Consider the following 24,441-nt stretch of genomic DNA (forward strand, 5'->3'; position numbering starts at 1 on the left):
TTTTTTATTCTACTGCTTTGTAAAATCTGGGGTATTTAAAAAATGGAATCCTCCATTTTTAATCTAGGGAGTCAGGTTTAATTTTTAATCCTGGTCATTCCAAGGATATGCTGTGTGACTTTTGGCAAGTGAAGTACCCTTCCGGTGCCTTAGTTCTCCTCATCTGCAAATAGATTATCATTTTCCTTGTAAATTTCTCATAAAAATAGATTTAAGATAATATTTGGAATGGCCCTTTCAGGCTATATAGTAAAGACTAAATGAATTCTATATTATTATTATATTGATAAGCATGATACACACATGAAATAAATATGAGCACTTAGGCTGGGAAAGTGAGGTAAGATTAGGTTATAAAAGGCTTTGAATGACCAGAGAAAAAAGTAGTGTGGTACCTGTAATCAAATTTTAATCTTTTCTCAGGCAGCTCTCATCCCCAGATCTTAAGAGCCTTACTCTTAAAGAGTTCTTCCTCTTCTTTACCTCAAACTGTTTCTCAGACCTCACTTTAAACCAGAAGTTTTTCATGAACAGTTAGAATATGGGAGCTATCTCAACCCACTCTTTCTGAAACCACAATATATATATACCTGCTTTTTCTCAATACAATCTACAGGATGCCCTGATAGTTCTCATCCCTGAATAACTCCAGCCAGTTTGACCTAAACATGTTCTTAGTTTTCAAAATAACTTAAAGCTCCTAGCTCTCTAGTAGCCTCCTATCCTGAAGAATGAATCAATTAAATGCACACTTAGGTACTAGCACTATTTATTTATGCATGTATGCATGTTTAATCAAATGTTAAACTAATAAACTACTCCCCAACCCCTATCCCTTCCTAAAACAAACCCCAATTCCAAAGATTTTAAAGCTAGAATAAAGGTAGAACTTTCACAGGGCATTGGTGTCTTATATTTGTGCCCTTCTCACGGCTTTAAGCTCAAATACAATCAGTTTGCAAGTGAAAACAAGATTTTAGCAAATGCCAACTCATCTTGGCATCTGAAAAATCAAGCTGTGTTCTGATGTTTGCTCCATAAATTGGAACCAACAATAAAGATTCTGGAATCAGGCCTTAAGTGGCAATTTTGTTGATGATGCATGACGCAGAACAGAATGCATTTTATTCGGCCACACAGCGCTGTCTCTGCAAGGCTAGCAGCAGTGGGGAATTTTCTGTGTAGGATGTACGCTAAGGGTTGCAGAGGCGACCAATTATAGATCTTTTGAGCCACGGAGATGTTTTTCATAGCTATTTATACACTTTAATCCCAAATGGCCAGAATTCCAGGGGTCATCAAGGACAATATGATCTTCAACAAAAGTAATAATCCCTCTCCCCCTTTCCAAATTACACAGATAATTTGTATAGGATCAAATCAGAGGCTATTACCCTGATAAGCTTTGGGGAAAGGGATTACTTTATCATTGTCAAATGAGCAATCTGAGCTAGAGAGACACCTCACAAATTGCCTATGGTCTGGTAGGTAACCACAGAACGGAGACTGGGACTCCTGATTCCTGATCCATTCCTTTTTTTACTAGCTACTTGGCCCTTGCCCTCAAATGTAATTATTTATTTCTCATTTATTTTTTAAGGGCTATATCCTGAACCAGCTCCTCTGCTTGACCCCATGTTCCTTTCTACTGCTAGACTTCCCTAAAGATAATCACACTCATACCACTATTTCTTCATTCCATTGATGAGTCCTACAATCTGATTTCCACAGTTTCCCACCTTTACTAAAATTCATCTCCAAATAGATTCTTTTTGACATTTCAATGAATATGTACCATTTCTGTAATTTAGAACCACAAACCAGAAAAATAGAATTTACTGTGATATTTTTCCCCACCCAAAAAAACATGCATGGTTCCCTAGAGATGAAAAACCTTTGTTTATTATTATTTTTAGTGACTCCTACCTCTACTCTCCCCTTTTCTAAAATAACAATAATAATACCAGTGGAAAGCCATGGACAAAACTAGAACTTAATTTAGAATTAAAGCTGATATTGGAAGAAATGGGAGACTTACATGGGCACCTCACCTCAGCTAACCTGAATACCATCACAACTAAATATACAATTTTCCAGTGGTAGAGAGCAACTTTTAGCCACCATCCCAATTTAGCACCTAAATTGAGGAGCTCTGCTGCTATCTTGTGCTATATCAGTTACATCAAGCTTCTTCCCGCAGCATACCTCCTGTCCCACCTGCCACTGAAACAGACTCTTTTCCGGGACTTACTTTCCCATCCTATCAAGCTTCTGAGGGCACTATTATCTATGAATTTGATAAATGCTTTAAAGACATAGCATTGTCTCTCACCAAAGGACACCATGTCACAATGAAAGTAAGGAGACAATGGGATGATACCTTTAAAATAACTGGAATTATTAGGTAGCCTATATGAAAAAAAATTGCCTGCTTGCGTTACTAGAAAGTGGAAAGACTTATTTTAAAACTTTCCTTCAAAAATAGCTATATGACATCAACCTGTGAGTTGTTGTGTAATATTAAAGGCACATACCTTAAACCAGAGACCCATAAATGATGTTCTTTCTTCCATAGACAAATTATATAAGTCTTAAAATCAATCACTTTCAAATTTTATTTCCCATAACAATAGCTCTGAACTCTGCTTGCCTGTAGTTTTTAGTCCCAAAAGAATGATGTATTCCATTAGGTACACAATCATGCTTAGACTAAATTGCCTTTGAGATCACCATGTGGCCATTTCTAGCTTCTCTAGCTTTTCCCAATGGATGAAACCAGTGTTGACCAAATTGTTGACACTATGTCTAAAGAGGTAACTGGCTTATTCTTATTCTGTGCCTGCAAGTATAGGTAAAGCCCTGGAACTTAGACACTCCCTGAGAAATTCTTTGTATCATCATATCCAATAAAGCAGGTTAATGGAAAAATGACCTCAATTTCATGTTGGCAAGACTACCAAGGATTCAGATCCCAACAAAATGAAGATTAGATCTCCTGAAGTAAAATCCCTGTCCAGCTGAGGTGTTGCCTGAAGGTTAAAGGAATGCAGAATGTGTGTGGCATTGAAATATAATGGTCCCCTCTCTCTACTTAGTTTTAAAAACAAAAATAATTAAGGAAGCTTTACTAGCTTAAACTTCTCTTTTTCCACGGTTATATTTTGGCTGTATTACTGGTATTGGTAGCTTCCATTTAGTTTACAGGTTGTGAAATAGTGAGCAATACTAGTTAAATGGGAGTATGATAAGTCTAAAGGAAGAATTTGCATCACCTGGAGTTTGTAGGTAATGAGGACAGAACAAAGGTCTCTGAAGGGCTTTCATGATATTATAACCATTGAATGCAGGGGCTTTATGTGATTTTGAGTTTCTTACTTCAGACAAGGTAAATGCATTAACGTTGTATGCATGATTGTTGGATCATGTGAGATGACAGCATCTACAGAACTATTAGAAAGAAAGGCAGTTTGGGATAATTTTTAACCACTTTAATTTGCACATTGTCTATTTCAATCCTCCCTAGACAACCTATGTGGTCCAACCAAATTAAACATATTTTTGAAAGAAAGTATTAAAATGCTTATTTATTGGGTATAGTGAGCCAGAAAGGGAAAAATTTTGAAAAGCCACCAGTTGCACTTAATCCCAAACCCTTGATCCCAAGGCAGACTTTCCTGTTCTGGGTATTTTTACTCAGGATGCAGCCCTTAACATATTAGTGGCAATGACCCTCTAGAACCAAGATTTGACTATTGCTTGGATTCCATTGCCAATTGCATTTCCTGTTCTTATGAAGAAAATGGAATGGGATCCACTGGGTCTTAAAGGACCATCTCAAGATGTGCCATGCAGCAACCATACCTGGCTGAGCCTCAGCCTTTCCTAAATATGCCCCTATCCCTCCCTCAGTCCTGACCATTAGAACAAAGCTAACTTCTCTCCCCAGTTGTCCCTTTCCTCCAAAGTGGGAGGTTTCTTCTTTAATTGGCTCAACTACTTTATCTTACCCAAATTTGGCAGCATTAGAAATCAAAACATTTCTCTGACCAGGTCATGCTAAGCAGTTCACAATCATCTTTTATCCATTGCATATTTTAAATAAGAACATTAGCATAAGGCCATGCATCTCTTCTTCAAGGAGGTATAGGTAAGAAACATAATATCATTCCTTAAATAGACCCCACAATAGAGAGGCTAATACTGCATTTACCATTCCTTCCCATGACCAAGGCTAGATAATCATGAACAAGCTTTAAGAAATGAGGGGTATAAGTGGATGGAAGTCAAAAGCTGTAGTATACTCACCAGGCCCAACTTCCTCTTCCAGCTGCAACTGCACTGCCCAGGCTTCCTTCTCTGTGAGGCGGGTATGGCCTCTGTAGACCACAAATGGCCAAATGACCCAAAGGTAGATAATCCATAGGCTGATTAGAGAAGTATTTCATAGCTTGTTCCCAAAGATAAGTTGAGGCACCTCGTTGTCCATTCATGGGAAATGGAACTGGAAAAAAGAAGAATTTGCTGGTTTAGAAGAAAGAGAGAGATCAAGAAACATTTGGAGCACAGCTGAGCCCTATAATGTCTGAGCACTAGGACAGACACAAGATTCTCAAGCTTCTGCTGCTAATGTCCCATGATTTATACACAGAACAACATCTGATTTAGGTACAAAACAACACAATTAGTTCTTGGACCGTTAGAATTCTGGATCTTAATTTGCCAATTTTTCGTGTTCCTAATCTGTGTGTACCTCTATTTGAGAAATCTTGAATTGAAATACTATATAGTCTATGCACTAAATAAGCTTAACTAAACAGATGTGTTAAAAATTCAATTCAGTTTAACACATTTATTAAGAACTTCCTAGGTTCCAAGCTGTGTCCTAGATACTGGAGATAAAATGATGAAAAGTTCAATGAAAGCCTCAGCTTCTAAATTTCTCCCTGTCCAGTATGTGAGAAAGAAAATTTATACTTTGTATTATCTTTTATGTTCCAGGCACTGTGTTAGGCCTATGCTATAGATAGTTAATTTATCTTCACATAAATTCCTTGTGGGGGGAGCTTAACATATTGGGAAAAAGCAGTCTGAGAAGTTAATTAACTTGCCTAAGAACACAAAACTGGTAACAAACAAAAAGAAAGTATACAAGTAGTTGTTGTCATTTCAACTTCAAGCTACCCACACTACTACTTGCTGCCTACTTCATACTAACAATAGTTTAAGATATGTTCTATGTAGATGTGTGACCTAATTTCATCCTCATGGGAAATTTTACAAAGTTAGTATTACATTACTATTCTTATTTTACAAATAAGGAAACCAAATAGTACTACAGAGGTTGTAATATAAATGGCAAAGCAATGTATTTGGTGCAGTTATGGCCCAAACTGAAACCTGCACCTGTTTGAGGGGAATTGGGAAATAAGGTGAGAAGGGGGCAAGAGGGTATCTTGACTTTCTGGTTTCTCTTCTGGAAATGTTTCATCTGTACTTATTTGTACCTAATTTAATGAGAAATCCTTTTAAGTTAGGACCCATGTCTTAAAGTTCTGACATATTCTATAATCTTTAACCTGTCGTTAAATTGAATTGCAATTCAGAATAGACAGAAGCTTTATCTGAGGAAGGACATTCTAGTATACTAATCCTAGGCAGAAGCCTAGTATACTTGTATGCGAGTTCCTATTGAGTTTATTATAATTGTTTTAGGAGATGGCAATCTAGACATTTTCATATGTTTGTTTAATATCTATTTCTTGCTTCATGTATTTCAAATTGAAGAAGGAGTGAATAAAACTTGTATTTGAAAACATATATTTAATTACCTGGATTTGAAACTCGATGTATTCAATTACATTTGCCACTATTCATCCTATAGTTGAGAGAATTTTGTCTACCAAATTATTAAATAACAATATTTGCTTTCCATTATTACAAATTAATGGCATATATAATTCTCAAATGGTACTTCTAATTGAGATGACATACCCCGAGAGATCACACACACACATACACACACACACACACTCCTTTTAGTAATTCAATGGTCCTTAGATAATTTCAACCCACAGGTTTAGAGTTAAGAGTTTAGCTGAAAGATCACAAAACCTAAAGTAGAGAAACTTGGCTTCTGGAATGACCTTGATCAGGGACTTGCTTTCTGAGTCTCACAGATCTTTCACCTACAAAGGAGATATTGGACTAAAGACCTCTATGTCAGATTTTGCACTGCACAACCCCAGGAGTGACATTCACATATATTACAATGTAAACATTGCTCCTAGAAGCTATACAATGCAACAGATCTTAGGAAACCTCAGCCCCAATAGGCTCTGTTCTAGTTGGACAATAGGAGATTTCAATCATATGTTCCTAAAAGTGTCAGCCATTCTCATGCTCTCTCAGTCTTTCATAGCCAACTTGGCAACTTCAGAATCATTAGGAATGCCTCTAGTTCTGCTCTAAGACTGATACCTTTTATATGAACATCCCGACATTTTACTTATACTTTCCCATTCCTACTTCCACAATATTCTTTATGGGCAAAATGAACAAGTCTGTTGGAGTCTTCTGGGGACCTCCCTAATGTTAATCAAATGTCATTAAGGATTTGTTAAAAGCTCTGAGGCCTTCTTCCAAAGTCAAATGCACACTTTCTCTCTGAGCCACATCTGGCCCTGTATCAGGTCCAGAGGCAATGATCATGGAGATGAGAGGTGATAATGGCACATTAGCTAATCTTTTTCCTTCCCCTGGCAATGCTCCTAAGAAACAATGACACTGGAAAGGAACTACTGCCCTCTTAATTCTCCTTGTGGCTCTCACCAATAAAGTCTCTGGAATGTATCTCTCATTTCCCTTTAAAAACAATATCTGAAACACAAATTCTGAACATTCACAAAAAGCACTCTTGGGAAAAAAGGAGTATGAGAAGAAGGCAAAGAAGAAAAAGAAGTGGTAAGAAAAGAGGGAAGAAATACAATGTTTTGGGCATTTTGATAGACAATTATATTTGCATCTTGTAACTTATATAGTGCTATTTTTTCGTTATTGATTAAGGTATTACATATGTGTCCTTATCCCCCCATTGCCTCCCCACCCTGGACTCATGTCCTCACCACCCCCTCTCTGGTGTCTGTGTCCATTGGTTAAGCTTATATGCATGCATACAAGTCCTTTGGTTGATCTCTCCCCCTTACTGCCACCCTCCCCATCTTCCCTCTGAGGTTTGATGGTCTGATCCATGCTTCTCTGTCTCTGGGTCTGTTTTTGTTCATCACTTTATGTTGTTCATTATATTCCACAAATGAGTGAGATCATAGGATATTTATCTTTCTCTGACTGGTTTATTTCGCTTAGCATAATGCTCTCCAGTTCCATCCATGCTGTTGCAAATGTTAAGAGTTCCTTCTCTTTTACCATAGCATAATGTTCCATTGTGTAGATGTACCACAGTTTTTTAATCCAGTCATCTGCTGATGGGCACTTAGGCTGTTTCCAAATTTTAGCTATGGTAAATTGCGCTGCTATGAACATAGGGGTGCATATATCCTTTCTGATTGGTATTTTTGGTTTCTTGGGATATATTCCTAGAAGTGGGATTACTGGGTAAAATGGGAGTTCCATTTTTAGTTTTTTGAGGAAACTGCATACTGTTCTTCACAGTGGCTGCACCAGTCTGCATTCCCACCAGCAGTGCACGAGGGTTCCTTTTTCTCCATATCCTCGACAGCACTTGTCATTTGTTGATTTATGATGATAACCATTCTGACAAGTGTGAGATAGTCATTCTCCCCCTTTTGTTTGTTGTTTTGATTTGCATCTCTCAGATTAGTGACTTTGAGCATGTTTTCATATGTCTCATAAACAAATTGAGAAATAAAAATCACATAGTCATATCAATTGATGCAGAAAAAGCATTTGACAAAACCCAACCCCTTTTCTTGATAAAAAACCCTCAGCAAAATGAGAATAGAGGAATCATACCTTAACACAGTGGTCAGCAAACTCATTAGTCAACAGAGCCAAATATCAACAGTACATCGATTGAAATTTCTTTTGAGAGCCAAATTTTTGAAACTTAAAACTGCTTCTAATGCCGCTTCTTCAAAATAGACTCGCCCAGGCCATGGTATTTTGTGGAAGAGCCACACTCAAGGGGCCAAAGAGCCGCATGTGGCTCGCGAGCCACAGTTTGCCGACCACGGCCTTAACATAATAAAAGCCTTATATGACAAATCTACAGCCAACATCACACTCAATGGGCAAAAACTAAAACCATTTCACCTAAGAACAGGAATGAGTCAGGGGTGCCCACTTTCACCACTCCTGTTTGACATAGTACTGTAAGTGCTAGCCATAGTAATTAGATAAGAAGAAGAAATAAAAGGTATCCAAATTGGAAAAGAAGATGTAAAACTGTCATTATTCGCAAATGACATGATACTGTACATAGAAAACCCTAAAGACTCCATCAAATAATTATTAGACTTAATAAATGAATTTGGCAATGTAGCAGGATACAAAATTAATGCCAAGAAATCTATGGCATTTTTATACACCAATAGTGAACTTACAGAAAGAGAGATTATAGTGCTATTTTTCATTTGAAAATATGATATTCCATTATTGGAAAGGTTAAAACATGTGCAAAGAGTCACACAGTTTTGTTTTGTTTTTTAATTTCTTTATTGATTACAGTGTTACATATGTGTCCTTATTCCCCCATTACACCCTCTACCTCCCCCCTCATGCCCTCACCCCCTGTTGTCTGTGTCCATTGGTTAGGCTTATATGCATGCATACAAGTCCTTTGGTTGATCTCTCCCCCTTGCCCCCACCCTCCCTTACCTTCTCTCTGAGGTTTAATGGTCACACAGTTTTGACATCATATTTCACAAGGTATCCATGCCCTAGTTCCTAAAAAAAAAAAAAAAAAAGCTCTAGTACAGAAAGAAAGGGATATCAAGCATGCTTACTATAAAAATGTTCATATATTTTTAAAAATGTTTGCATAGAGTTAGTCAAAAGTAGGTTTATATTCTTTGTATGAAAATAGACATGCAGGTTATGATTACTACAATAACTTCATTAACTGTTTCATGTACTCACAACTATAAACCTACTTTTGTCACACTTTGTATTTACTTCTTTGCATTGCATTGACCAAGCCCCATCTTTTTACAAATGATAAGGAGGTATAACAAGAACTCTGGTCTCTTTAAGTACTAGCAATGTGACTTGTGGTTTTGTAGAGTATGAAATAATCCTTGGAGTAAGAGAGTCTTGGACCCAAATTCTAGCTCCAGTATTTACTGCAACTGTTTAATTTTGAGCAAGTTTCTTGGCTTTTCTCTATGGGTTTTGTTAACTAGGAACAATGAGAAAACTCACCATAACACTCCCTAAATTTGGAGGAGTTTACAAAGACAAGTACAGTTATATGTGTGATGTCTGGCACATAGGCTATGTTTCAGTTAGAAATTTAGGGGCCAGAAACAGAAACTGACATATATTCATGGGTTGTAAAGATGCCATTGGAATTCTCATGGGCTCTGGAGAACAGGAAAACAAAATATAATGGCCTCAGACACTGGAACTAAAGAGGCAGCTACCAAGCCTCTTCTCTCCATCTCTCGGAGGACTCCTCTCCACTGCTCTCCATGCAGACCACCCAACTCTTCACTCTCTGTTAAATAGATTCCTCCATTTGTTCATTTATCCATGTCCCATCCGGGCCACCGAGGTCATTATATCACAGCTTTCAGTTCCAGTGCCAACCATTAATCCACCATAGTATCTATGTCTGTCGTTGGTGAAATTCACAAGATAGATAATCTGACCAGTCAATCAATTGGTGGCCTTCGATCACAGTCTTATTCTGAGTCCAACTAAAGGTTGGGAAGACATGAGAGCCAGGATGAATCACTGGAAAGCTCAGGTGTTGTGGTCAGACCGACCTGGGTTTGATTCCACATTCCTCTACTTATTTATGCACTGTATGAGTAAACAGCTTAACCTCCATGAGACTCTACCCTGAAAATGGGGACAAAATAGTATTTTCTTCATAAAGGTGTTATAAGAAATAAAGGGAAGACATGTAAATTATGGACTTATTAAGTATTCAAAACTGTTGGCCTATAATAGTGGCACTTCCAGGGTTGTGAGAGGGAAGTTTCTCTCCTTTATCTTTCTTACTTTACCTACCTACTCCCTAGTCATCTTTCAGTTCTCAGCTCAGCTCTTTCCTGCAATACACTATCCAATATGCTTTAGGCTAGTTTAAGTTTTTCTCCCTTCACTCATGTTTAACATTATGAAATGCGTCTCTCACTGTACTAAAATCACCTTTTTTTTCTAATTACATTTAATTTTATTTTTCACCTTTATTGAGGTAAAATTGATAAATAAAATTGTAATATATTTAGAATGTACAATGTGATTTTATATACATAGAGATTGTGAAAGGATTTCTCTAATTGAATTAACACATCCATCACTCACAGATTTGCCTATTTTGTGTATGTGTGTATGTGAGAGAGAGAAAGAGAGATGGAGAGGGAGAGAAAGAAAAAAAAATTTAGGATATGCTTCTTTAGGAAATTTTAATCATACAATGCAGTTAAATTACATTTTGGTGTCTATATTCACAACTAGTATAGGAGATGCCTTAGGGAAGGGAATGAGTCATAGAAACCGTTCTATCACCAAAAGACAGGACAGTGCTACATGTAGTAGTGTCCAATCAGTACTTGTTAGAAAAATAAATTACTGAACAAATATCATGAAACAGCACCTCACCTCAGACGTGAGGTACGTTTAGAAATGTGGTTTTGTAAGGAAGTCAGAAGCAAGCTCCATCTAAATGTCACTAATTAATACATTCAGGATGACATTAAATGTGCCCTTTTCTATTCAAGAGTGTTTCTGATTAACTATGTGACTTCAGCTGAGAGTCACCAAGCAGAGAAGCAACAGCTAATAGTAGGTTTGGAAACCATATCAAAACCTACTATAGGCTTCTGCTGTGCCTTTCTTTCCAAGAGCAGCCAAGATTCCCACAGAGGAAAAGAACTCACAGGTTTATACCCATGGTTATCAGCAACCTCCAACCCACCCCACTCCTTCAAGGCTCAGTGGTGTCACTGTCATTGCCCCTTTCCTTATGCAGACAAGCTATTTGCCTATCATCGCTTCCACCCTCATAAAGCTCAGAGTTCATCAAGTTCCCACTTACAGGCCCTGTGCTGAGCACTTAAGATACCAGAAAAAGCAACAGACTCACTCTCTTCTAGAGCATTCTTCCATTTGTAAAAGAAAAAAAAAGAAAAGAAAAGAAAAGAAAAGAAACAAAAAAACACCTCTCTTTGAAGACCAGCAAAAGAGACCAGGACTTTGGAATGGTAGTCCTCTTATAAATATTCAATACCATATTTGCTCAATGGGTGAGCTGAATGTGAGAGATTTTCTAGAGATAAGTGAGTAGAATGGATCACTGGCTTTTACTCAAACTTATCATACTTTTCCCCAATCATTTTGTCTCAGGCTGTAAAAACTGTGGCAAAATAAATGGGTAGAGTATTGACCAAACACAATGAACAGTTAATATATTTCCTAAGTAGCATGCAGTAGAGCTATGATGTACCATGCACATGGGCCATAACGTTGCTTTATTAAATGCATCCGCCACTGATGTGGATTGCAGAGCAAGCCCTGTCTCCACTCCCAGGATTAGTGAGAAGCAAAAACCCTGCCACAAGCTCTGACTTTCTTAAACATGTGCAGTGCTCAGTGTGAACTGCTCTGACTGGTATTTTTATCTTTTCTCAAAAGGATTTAATAGACTGGTTATGTAATTGCCTAAACATTGGATGAAAATACATGAAAAGCACTCTGCAGTCTTTTTTATGACAAACATTTATTGTTGGTGTTTCAGAAGTCTTGTCTCTGCAGAATTCAGGTCACACTGCAGGCATTACCTAATTCAACCTGCCAGAGTTCAGGGAGATACCAGTTCAATTCCTTTCTGTTTTACCTCTGGAAAAACCTTGCTTGGGATATATCTGAGTCAGTAATGCAACAAAAATGAAATCATAGAAACCCTGGAACCCTAACCAGAGAATTCAACCAGAATGCCTCAAGTAAAATTGCTACCAGTATTCTAACTGTTGCAAAATTACAACACAGAGGCCACTCTCTCCTCACACGATGCAGATGCAGCACCCTTATTTAGGAAATACATAGGAAGAGTTTCAGAAACTCTTTTAAGTAGGTTGGGAATTAAGGCAATGTCTTAAGGGACAGCATTGCAGCAATGGTATAATGCAGTGTTTCCTGGAGTGTGTTCTTAAAAAAAAATGCCAAATAAAGCTCCATGAGAAAGGTCAAATAATAAGAACTGCCACCCGAATACATGTATATTGCACCTCCTTTAGAAACTTTACACTAGAAAACAAAGGACTTTGGGAAATCTTGCAGTACAAAAACATACAAAAAAGATACCTAATGAATGTTTTGGGGTTCTTTTATTGGAAGCAACAGAAATTGGGCTCTGGTTAACTTCACCACAGGAATTTGTTGGAAGGAGTCCTCTGGAAAGACAGAGGCTCGTCAAGGCAGATTTGGGCATCTTCAGAGGAACTCATGGCTTTTCCTTATGTCATGTCGATCAGATACGTGGCTTTCTTCTCTTCCCTCCCTCTATTTATCTTCCCTCTACTTGAAGAGGGAGTTTGGCTGGCTAGGCTGGGAATCAAAGGCAAAAGGAGTGGCATTGAATTAGAGTTTGACCTTGAGCAAATTACTAAACGAAGTGATTACTATGCATGATGAACAAAATTACTTCAGTGATTGTTTGTAGCTGTGAAATTATAATCTAAATAAAAACGTTAGGCCTTTTATATTTCATGGTGGTCTTAAAGTTCCTGAATGTCTCTTCGGTTATTTCCCCAAATCTCTTTCTAACCTGTGCTGCACTGTGAGGCTCAAGACAGTTTAGTGTTATTTTCCTCTGTAATGTTCTTCTCTGTGAAACCTGCAGTGTGGTCAAAATAAAGCAAAGAGCGACTTGACTTCTGAAACGGAAAATTTCCTGGAGGATTCGTCTGGCTGTAAAAGCCAATAATAAAAAGCAGGTAGGAAAACAAGATGGAATCCTACGTTAAGTTTGGATTCCAGATCCCAAACGAAATGGTTCCATCACCAGGCCATGCCCCAGCGTCTATTTTCTGTCACACACAGTGAAAAGATTAGCTGCTCTTTGGGCCACTTTAGGGTTAGTTTTTCCTATAATGGTTAAAGGGAAAGAGTATAGCAGGCAGGAAACAGGAAGATCCCCCCACCCCCTTTCCTCTTCTACCCAAAGGAAAGGGATACTAGTCAGGTTGCTAGTTACCAGTTGGGAGGCATTTACGAATGATCGGACACTGTGCATTAAACTATGAAATAAATGAGTATGGTTCTTTTCTTCTTTCATCCACACAACCACAGCAACAAACAGATTCAAAACATTTTCTCACCTGAAAAGAAGTTCAGCCACACACCCCTGTTGTTCTCTTCTCTCTTCTGCACCCTTTCTTTAGATTGGGAGCTTTTTCAGGCTGACATACATGTTTTTATCTCTTTTTTCTTTCCATGTAGCCAGAGAGAAAAGAAAACCATGGTTTTCTTCCACTTAGGACAGGACCAGAGTGGGATCAGATGCTCGTATTAGGACAGATGGTAAAGTTAGGTAGGCCCCAGATCAGACTACCTACTCTAACAGACCTTATGGAATTTCTACGGGGAGTATTAGTTCCAACCTATTAATAGTGAAGTATGAGTTTACTTCCCTTTGCTAAGATTTGCATTTATTTATTTCTTTCTTCAATAATATCTATTAGAGTTCTAATATGGGCTAGATGATACAATAATACATGAAACCTGACTCTTAACCTTAGAGAACTTACAGTTCTGTAGATGATACAAAAAATAATCACATGTAAGAGAGAGAATATTTTGAAAAATAAACAAGTGTTTCTCAAAATTATCCCTGATGCCCTGGAAAAGTATGAATCATTTTAGAAAAAAGAAAGTCAATTGAGTTTCTGAATAGATTTTAAAAATTTCATTGTAGGGACAAATGTCTGAAAAGACAATCAGGAAAAAAATATAAATAAAAGCTTGACTCTGAATATTAAGAAAAGGCAAAGTCTTAAGGAAGTGGCTACAAAGTTTATACGTAACTTTATATTAGAAAGGCAATTAAGGAACAGCCAGTTTTCATTCAGGATTGGAACTTTAAAACAATGAGAAAGCAAGAAAGTAAGCCTGTGATTGGTGTGGATTTCTGAGAAAGGACCCTTGACTCTGCCTCCTCCTGAGAAAACCATAGATGAGTTTGGATAGAACAGGGACTCATCTCCTCTGTTGCATTTTAGGAAGGAGGCAAGGCTCATAGAAAAGCCAAATTCGGCTATAGCATTGCAGTCCTGCCATAGCTATGGTTCAGAGACATATCCTAGGCACAAGAGCTTCAGGGCAGCCTCACAAAGGGCAGCAAGCCCAGCACAGTATAGAAAACCAACTGAGTTTGAAAGTAACCAAGAGAAAATAAAGTCCTAAAAGCAGATCAGCCAGCAGGCCTCTGGGGTGGAGATTAGAATTAGGCAAAGGGCACTGACATCGCAATCAGAGGTCACTGCAGGGTCAGGAATTGTAGCAGGAAATGGAAGCACAGGAAGGAACAAAGGAAAATAGGTAGATCTCAGCACAGGTTATAGAGAATAGAAAACCATTCTGCACAAGGTACCCTAATTCCCTCTCAGGTCCAGAGAATATCCCCCTGAGAGAAGGGAAGGAGATGGGGGGAAGGAAAGCTCTTGAACTAAACAAGCAAACAAACAAACAAAAAACAGTCTTATCTGAAAGATATTGAAAACAATCTGGAGTGACTTGCAAGATTTAGCTACACCATGGATGGTAAAAGAATTCCAGGAGCTAAAATCCTACTGGACAGAAATAAAGGCAATTGCATCTTTGTACATATTTGCACTTTGTAACTATAAAAGTTCATAATAGCACAATTTATAATTACAACCTGTGAAAGGTACTATAAAGAAAAACTACAGGGTGCACACAAGTCTACAGTAGGTCTAGTCTAGGGTTTATGGGAAGTTTTCCCCATGGAACTCATATTTGAGATGAGGCTTGAAAGATGTGTAGGCATGAACCTGGTAAGATGAAAAAGATGAGTACTTTAGATACATGTGCAAAGACCCCAAGATAGGCGGGAGCATGATATAGCCAGAGAAAAGAAAGTCAGCCATGCAGCTGCATGAGAAAGAACATGGAGATATATGAGATGAGATTGGTGTGTGTGTTTGGGGGTGGGAGGAAGGCGAGCAGAAACCAGATCCTGTAGGAATGTGTAAGAAATGTTATTTATCTTGCATTACATGTTGAGCATAAGACCCTTTTGAAGTATTCTAAATGGGAGAGTGAGACAATCAGATTTGTCTTACAAGTAGTAGTCTGCCAAAATGTAGGGAATGGATTAGAGCTGGGCAAGAGCAAAGACATGGTGATATTAGGGGCTAGTGCAGTGGTAAAGAAATGAGGTGATAGAAAAGGTGAGACATGGAGGTAGAAAAATGTAGATAAATTTGAGAAAAAAATGTTAAAAATCAGAAGCACTTGGAGAAATAAATTACAAATGAAAATGAGGAAAAGGCAGAAGGACTAAGTAAAAAGACTTGTTGACAACCATGTGTGGATATTCCTTAGTATTAATATTATCAAAAACACTCATCACAAGAAAAAAATGTACTGTTATGATGATGGATGTTAACTTGACTTATTCTGATGATCATTTCACAATGTGTCATACACAGAATCATTAGGTTGTACACCTGACACTAATACAATGTTAGGTCAATTATCCTATACTAGTGGCCTGGTACACGAAATTCGTTAACAGGGGTGGGGAGTGTCCCTCAGTCTGGCCTGCACCCTCTCCAATCTGGGACCCCTCGGGGGATGTCCAACTGCAGGTTTAGGCCCGATCCCTGTGGGCCTAAACCGGCAGTCGGACATCCCTCTAGGAATCCGGGACCACTGGCTCATAACTGCTCACCTGGCTTCCTGCCTGATTGCCCCTAACCACTATGCCTGCTGACCTACTCGCCCCCAACTGCCCCCCATGCCAGCCTGCTCACCCCCAACTGCCCCCCCACTGGCCTGCTTGCCCCCAACTGCCCCCCATGCCAGCCTGCTCACCCCCAACTGCCCCCCACTGGCCTGCTCGCCCCCAACTGCCCTCCCATGCCAGCCTGCTCACCCACAACTGCCCCCCCCACTGGCCTGATCATGCCCAACTGCCATCCCCTCCTGGCCTGATCGCCCCTAATCGCCTCTGCCTCGGCCCCACCACCATGGCTTTGTCCAGAAGGACGTCCAGAAGGTCTCCTGGAAGATCTCCTGGTCTAATTAGCATATTACCCTTTTATTAGTATAGATAATAAAGAGGTAATATGCAAATTGATCCTCACGCCCTCATGTCACAAGATGGCCACCACCATGTCATCACAAGATGGCCACCCCATGTCATCACAAGACGGCCGTCACAAGATGGCTGCCCCCACATCATCACAAGATGGCCACCACAAGATGGCCGCCCCCATGTCATCACAAGATGGCCACCCCCACATCATTACAAGATGGCCGCCCCCACATTGTTACAAGATGGCTGGCAGGGAGGGCAGTTGGGGGCAACCAGGCCTGCAGGGAAAGGCAGTTAGGGGTGATCGGGTCAGCAGGAGAGCAGTTAGGTGTCAATCATGCCAGCAGGGGAGTGGTTAGGTGCCAATCAGACCAGCAGGGGAGCAGTTAGGGGGCTATCAGGCTGGCAGGCAGAGTGGTTAGGGGAAATCAGGCAGGCAGGCAGGCGAGCAGTTGGGAGCCAGCAGTCCCGGATTGTGAGAGGCATGTCCGACTGCCGGTTTAGGCCCGATCCCACGGGATCGGGCCTAAACCGGCAGTTGGACATCCCCCGAGGGGTCCCAGATTGGAGAGGGTGCAGGCTGGGCTGAGGAACACCCCCCACCCCCAGTGCACAAATTTCATACACCGGGCCTCTAGTATTTCAATAAAAATAAAGTCTAGCTCTAGCCAGTGTGGCCCAGGTGATTGGGCATCATCCAGGTGCACTGAAGGTTGCTGGTTTGATTCTTGTTCAGTGCACATGCCTAGGTCCCACTAGGGGGCATGCAGGAGGTAGCCAATCAATGCTATGTTCTCACATCCACGATATTTCTCTCTTCTCTCTTCCTCCCTCTCTAAAAACCAATAAACTATTCTTTTTTAGACAAGATCGGGCATGTTCAGGGTAGTATGGCCGTAGACTAAACGATTCTTTTTTAAAAAAAGTCTACTAAGTAAATCAAAAAATCACATTATTCTCTCTCATATACATGGAATTAATCCTGAGAAGATCAGAAAATATATCATGGAATATGCTTCCCATGACTTCCTAAATATAACAGCTTTGGTTTCAAAGCAGTTTATCTAAAAAATACTCTAAAATTACTGAGGTTAAAGTTGATTAATTATTAAGCAAGCCATTTAAAGGCTAGTCTTAAGTTTCCAGGTAGTTTTTAAATTATAATATGATAATTTCCATTTTGTTTCATTTTTCTATCCTCTTATATAAACCAACAGTAGCCCACACATAGATGCACGTAGAAAGACACAAATATGTAGATTAATCACATACAGAGGTAATTTCATGGTGGTTGCTTTTTGTGTGCCTTCTTTCTGGTTTTACTTAACCCTCTTATTTGTTTACCCAAACTTTAAGAATATAAATATGCTTGAATGGAGTATAATACTCTGCTTCTTGTCAGTGTTCAGGAAATGGACTATATGCTTTCAGAGTGGGAAAATAGACACATCTGTGGGGTAACAAAGACACACACATTAAGAATTCTATGCCTGTCTAGACATAATCAAACCCATTTCATAGTAGATATTAAATGCTTCCAATTAAAGTAATTTAAGAAGGTTGATTTTTTTTTTTTAATTCAAGAATGGTAGCAAAATGTTAACATTCAAAAATCAAAATTCTTATTTTCCCCAAGCTCCACTTGGTATCCATGGTAACCAGACTACTTACAGTCTGCTAATTAAAATATATATATATATATATATATATATATATATATATATATATATATGTGTGTGTGTGTGTGTGTGTGTGTGTGTGTATACACACACACTAGAGGGGCCCGGTGCACGAAATTTGTGCATGGAGGGGGGAGCGTGTCCCTCAGCCCAGCCTGCATCCTCTCCAATCTGGGACCCCTCGAGGGATGTCCAACTGCCCGTTTAGGCCCTATCCCGGATCGGGCCTAAACGGGCAGTTGGACATCCCTCTCACAATCCAGGACTGCTGGCTCCCAACTGATCACCTGCCTGCCTTCCTGATTGCCCCTAACCGCTTCTGCCTGCCAGCCTAATCACCCCCTAACCACTCCGCTGCCAGCCTGATTGATGCCTAACTGCTCCCCAGCCAGCCTGTTTGCCCCCAACTTCCCTCCTCTGCCAGCCTGGTCACCCCTAACTGCCCTCCCCTGCAGGGTTGATCACCTCCAACTGCCCTCCCTGGAAGGCCTGGTGCCTCCCAAATGCCCTCCCTTGCTGGCCATCTTGTGGTGGCCATCTTGTGTCCATATGGGGGCAGGATCTTTGACCACATGGGGGCAGCCATATTGTGTGTTGGAGTGATGGTCAATCTGCATATTACTCTTTTATTAGATAGGTAGAGGCCTGGTGCATGGGTGGGGGCTGACTGGTTTGTCCTGAAGGGTGGGGGTTCCCTTGGGGTGTGGGGCAGCCTGAGCGAGGTGCCTTGGTGGTTTGCAGGCTGGCCACGCCCCCTGGCGACCCAAGTGGAGGTCCTGGTATCTGGAATTTATTTTCCTTCTACAATTGAAACTTTGTAGCCTGGAGCAAAGCCAAGCCTGCTGCTTGCTCCACGGCCAGCAGCAATTTCTGTGGCAGTTAATTCACCTTCTATAATTGAAACTTTGTAGCCTTGAGTGGTGGCTTAGGCCCTAAACAGGAGGCGCGGAAAGCTTGGCTTCTTTTGTTACCATGGAAACCCAAGCCTCCCTCCCACTCTCAGTGGCTATAGCCATCTTGGTTGGGTTTATTTGCATATTTGCTCCTGATTGGCTGGTGGGCGTGGCTTGGCTGGTGGGCATGGCTTAGGAGTAGTATGCGGTCAATTTGCATATTACTCTATTATTATTACTATATATATATATATATATATATATATATATATATAATAAAAGGCTAATATGCAAATAGACCAAATGGCGGGACAACCGAACAACCAGTCGCTATGACGTGTGCTGACCACCAGGGGGCATGTGCGGAACATGGCGGGTTTTGGCCGCGGCAGAATGGTGGAGCAGGAGAGCAGGGGTACCAGACCAAGGCAGGGCACCAGTCACTGTCACCGGGGCCAGCCTCTGGTGGTTACTGAAAATTCTTTGTTCCAAAATTCTTTGCAAAACACACTGCAGTCTCACCCGGTGCTCGCACCTCAGCAGGTGCAAGCAGCGGCTGCTGGCCCTGATCGCCCCTGAGGGTTTCTCCACCTCCCCCTGTGCCTGAGGGGCAATCGGGGCAGCAGCCGCCGCTCACACCCGCTGCTGGCACCAGCCCCAATAGCTCTGCACCATCAGCGGGTATGAGCGGAGCCAGTGCCATCAGCGCATGGGAGTGACGGTGGCAGGAGTGGGGCTGCTGGCAGACAGAGGACTGGGAGCCGCAGCTGGTGGGGCTAGGCAGGGGCGCAGAGGATGGGCTAAGACCCACCCCTGTGCCTACGACAGTCTCGCGGCCCACAGTTTCTTTCAAGGTGCACAAATTCATGCATTGGGCCCCTAATATACTTATATGAGAATATAAAGTATGCCCGGCCAGTATGGCTCAGTGGTTGGGCGTAAGCTCATGAACCAGGAGGTGACTATTTGATTTTCTATCAGTGCACAAGCCCGGGTTATGGGCCTGTAGGGGGTGTGCAGGAGGCAGCCAATCAATGTTTCTCTCACTGATGTTTCTATCTCTCTATCCTTCTCCCTTCCTCTCTCTAAAATCAATAAAACATATATTTTCTTTAAAAAGTATACTACATATAAGAGAAATATTAACAGAGAGAACAGATCTTTCTTTAAGTAGTATGCTATCTAACCTATTCTTTCTTCTCTATACTCCCCCTTATGTCTCATCTTTCTCATAGTCCCCTAACCAAAAAAGATTGATCTTTTTCAGGTGGCTTTGACATTTCCAAGGAACGCTTCAGTAGGCATGATGGACTGGAAAGAGAACGTAAACTGCTTCTCACAAAAGGGCATAGGCCACAGAATTTGACGTATTATTATGTCACTTGCCAAAAGTAGATAAATTGCATGACTTCCCTCCCATTAAACAGGGTAGCCACCCTCCCTTTTATCTCAGCTAAAGTACTGCTACCTGAAAGCATTTATCAGAAGACAGGACACACAGAAAGGCAAAGATGACTCCACAGAATAGATCTCTGTCTGCCTCCATTCACAGAGGCTAGTTAGAAATTAGAAATTAATCTTACTACAGGAGTTTTTTCCAGCTCGGCCCTTCAATTTTTTCTCATTGCTTCAACTTTGTCTCACTGCAACTCCTTTTCATAGTTATACAAACACACATCCTTATAGGCCCTCCTTAACTTTATATTTTCTTGATCTCAACCCATTAAAGAATCAAGCAATTATTTTTTTCAGTGATCTATTTAGACAGAAACCAATATAGAAAAATGAAAAAAAAAAAAAAAGAAAGAAAGATTCAAGAGGATTGAGAGAAAAAAAGTGAAATGAAAAGCAAGCTTGAGGCAAATGGTGCAGAATTGTGATTCACCTGGAGGATTATTCATTTCAATGCTCCGGTTCATTTTCTAAGGCTGTCTCATAGAGTTTCCTTCTGCCACAATATTAGAGTTAGATGTGGCTCTATCATAGAAGCTGATGACTCAGATTAGTTTGTTTATATACAGTTTGATCAGAGGAATCTTTTAAAGAGGCACATCTTTGTTTTCATCTGAACTCATTATTATTTCATCAGTCCCAGTTGGCATCATATAAGCTTCTGATAGCAATTCATTGGGTGTAAAGGAAGTAGCCATCTCACTTCACAATTTTGCACAAATTTTTGCAAGTACTTTGGTTTTTCCTGTTTAGTTATTTTAACTCCCCAAATCCATTAATGCTTTAAAATTTTACTCTGTCTCTTAGGTTAAGCTAGATTATTGTGTTATAGTAAACAATCCCAAAATGTCAGTGGCCTAAAAATAAATATAGGTTTATTTCTTGCTCATGGAACATGTTTAGAGCTCTGTTCGTGATACATTTTCAGGGACTCAGGTTGATGGAGGATCACCATGGTAAGGTGCTACCACTGCAACAAGAGGTTTGCGGGTTTGGTCTAGCAGGGTAAAGGAGGGCTAGAGAACTGAGCACCCACATTAAATGGCTATCCTCAAAGTGATCATTGTACTTTTGCTCATATCTCAAAGATTTTAAGCCAAGATAGAGAAGTGCAATCCTCCGTGTTCTTGGAATTAAAGGAGATGTGAAGGTGGCTTCTGTGATCCCTATCCCTGGCGTTCATGCCCTGTGTGCACCCCACCCCTGCTCCTTTATAGTGGGACCTGTATAGTAGTTTGGTAGTGTTGTCATAACAAAATACATAGAGTAGGTGGCTTTAACAAATTAATTTTTTAATAGTAATGGAGGCTAACGTCTGAGATTAAAGTGTTAATCAAAGGTTGATTTTTTCTGAGGCCTCTCTCCTTTTGTTGTAGATGGCTGTCTTCTGTCTGTCTTTACATAGTCTTTCCTCTGTGTGCGTCAAATCTCCTCTTCTTATAAGAACCTCAATCATATTGGGTTAGGGTCCACCCTAATGACATCATTTAATTACCTTTTAAAGGTCCTATCTCCAAATATAGTCACATTCTGAATTACTGGGGGTTCAAAATTAAACATATGAATTTGGTGGGGGTGGTGGGAGGAGGGAGGATACAATTCAGCCCATAACAACCTGTGACTTGCTTCTTACCAATAGAATATGGCAAGGGTGAAGGGATGTAATTAAGGTCTCAAATTAGTTGATTTTGAGCTGATCAAAAGACAAGTTCCCCTGAATGGGGCTGAGCTAACCAGACCTAAGACCTTTAAAGGGGGACTGGGCCCTTTCTTGGGAGAGAACCTCTCCTTATGGGCTCTGTGAAGTAAGTGGCCACACTGGAGAAGTGCTTTTGGCAAGAATGTATGTAGTTGGCCTCTAGACCAAGGCACATCCTCCAGCCAATAGCAAAACACTAGGGCTCTCAGCCATACAGCTGCAAGGGCACGAATTCTGCCAACAATGTAATTAAGTTTGGAAATGGATTCTACCCCCACCCTCCATAGCCTCCAGATGAGAATACAGCCCAGCCAGCACCTCTAATATAGCCTTGTAACATCCTGAACAGAGGACACCATATTCAGAATCCTAACCCATGGAAACTGTTAGATAATAAAAGTGTATTGTTAAATAAATATGTGTTATCGCTAAATCTGTGATAAGTTGTATTCAACAAGAGAAATTAATGCACAGCTCTAGTGACTTCATTACCATTTGGGATATAGCAATCTGGAAACTTGGAAATGTGACCTCAGACACAGATTCACCAATCTTAAAGACTGTTAAGAAAAGTGTGTGTGTGTGTGTGTGTGTGTGTGTGTGTGTGTGCTTAATAAACTCATTCCTATTTCCTGTGATGTCTCTACCATTGTTTTCTCTTTGCTTCATTTTCTTCTTATGTTCACTAGCCTTTTGTGTGTATATGTTCATCCATGTGTTTTAAACAAGCAGAGTATCTCTTCTTAAATAAACTCCTTCACTAGATTGTCATGTAGCATTCAATAAGTGACTTAATCACAACTCTTGCTTTCCCTGTTTATCCATACAGCTAATGGAAGCTGCCAAACAAGGCTAGTTGGGTTTTTGTAAAGGATTAGCTTTCAGAAATTACATCTTGCTACCTAACTGCCATTTTCAAGAGATAACAAAATCCACTATTCAGTGGGTCTGATAGAGGCTCCAAGGAACTAACTCCTGGCAAAGGGTTTAGACAAATACTAAAATCATACCACAATTGATGCTTTGGGGAAATACAAACCTAGAGAGTTTAATCTATTGTTTCTAGTTTTTTATCAAAATCATTTTAGATTCTTTTAAACCTCTGCCTGGCATAATACATGACCAAATATATTTGTTAAATAAATGAATGGGCTTAAAAAAAGTAGTCATTCACTTATATAACAAACAATTTAGAATGCCTACTATGTGTGATGTGTGTGATGAGAAAATTGGGGGGCGGGGAAGTACTATGAAAGAAAAGAGAAAACAATAAGGCTAGAAAGGAAATCAGGAAAGTTTAACAAAGGAGGACAAAACTTTCTCTTTAAAATAGAAAATTGGCAACTGAAACTTAAGTGGGAAAAAGGGGTGGGAAAGAAGAAAAAAATGATTCAATGCAGAGAACACCACAGGAGCAAAAAATCCAATGTGTGTAAATGACTCATTTGACCTGAGATTGGGAATAGTTTGATATGTTGGAAGAATTGTCTGGAATAAGCCAGTTCAAAACTGTCTGAAAGAAGATTGGTTCATATCTATTTAACTGCATGCTCTGTCTTAAAAAGTATTCACATTGTAATGCTTTCTCATAAGAATGAACTCTTCACAACTCAGGGCAATGAATATTCAATTAAATTGAATATATATTGAAGTCTTGGTTTATAATGAAATGATGCTAGGCACCAAAGGGGACACAGTGAATAAAACATTGTTTCTGTCCTTGAGAAGATAATTTTCTAACAAGAAAGTTGAAATTTGGAACCAAATCAATCAATCCAATCAATTATCATTTTTGAATTGTTTCATAGACATTGATCATGAAAAGCCACATCCCATATCTCTACCCTTTAAGAAAAGACTTGGTTTCTGAACATCCAATCATTTAGGGTTATGACCTTTAACAAGGCATCAATAACCATCTTCATCTGCAGCTGTATCCCAATAGTATGGTTGGTGGGATTTGCGTCAGTAAGTTCTTGGTAGCTAAATTATAAGACTCACAATTATAAAATACCCTCTTATATTTTAACATTTCATATGTAATTTCAAATAAAAGGAAAAGGGAGTCTAGATTTCTCTTTGTAATATACATGCTATTTATGGACTGTATTATACATAAAAATACAACATCCTCAGTAATTTTCTGAGTCCTACTGAGAAGTGCATGCTTTGAGAACTTGACAAAGGGAGAAGAACAGAGTTTGGCAAGAAAAGTTAACAGAAGTCACACCTCATCAG

The 24,441-nt window shown here is 39.8% G+C and overlaps 1 protein-coding gene across 1 annotated transcript in view; it reads right to left on the bottom strand.

Moving 5' to 3' along the window:
• The window catches only part of LRRC7 (leucine rich repeat containing 7), a gene marked incomplete at its 3' end in the record, with an annotated part of 1,171,300 nt that overhangs the window by 975,097 nt on the left and 171,762 nt on the right, over positions 1-24,441 (bottom strand). Inside the window, exons 4-5 of the mRNA XM_079777586.1 lie at positions 8,854-8,922; positions 4,306-4,501 (exon numbers count right to left, since the gene is read on the bottom strand). The remainder of the gene's footprint in view (positions 1-4,305; positions 4,502-8,853; positions 8,923-24,441) is intronic.

The sequence above is a fragment of the Cnephaeus nilssonii genome (genome assembly GCF_951640355.1).
Source record: "Cnephaeus nilssonii genome assembly, chromosome: 7".
NCBI classification, from domain to species: domain Eukaryota; kingdom Metazoa; phylum Chordata; class Mammalia; order Chiroptera; family Vespertilionidae; genus Cnephaeus; species Cnephaeus nilssonii.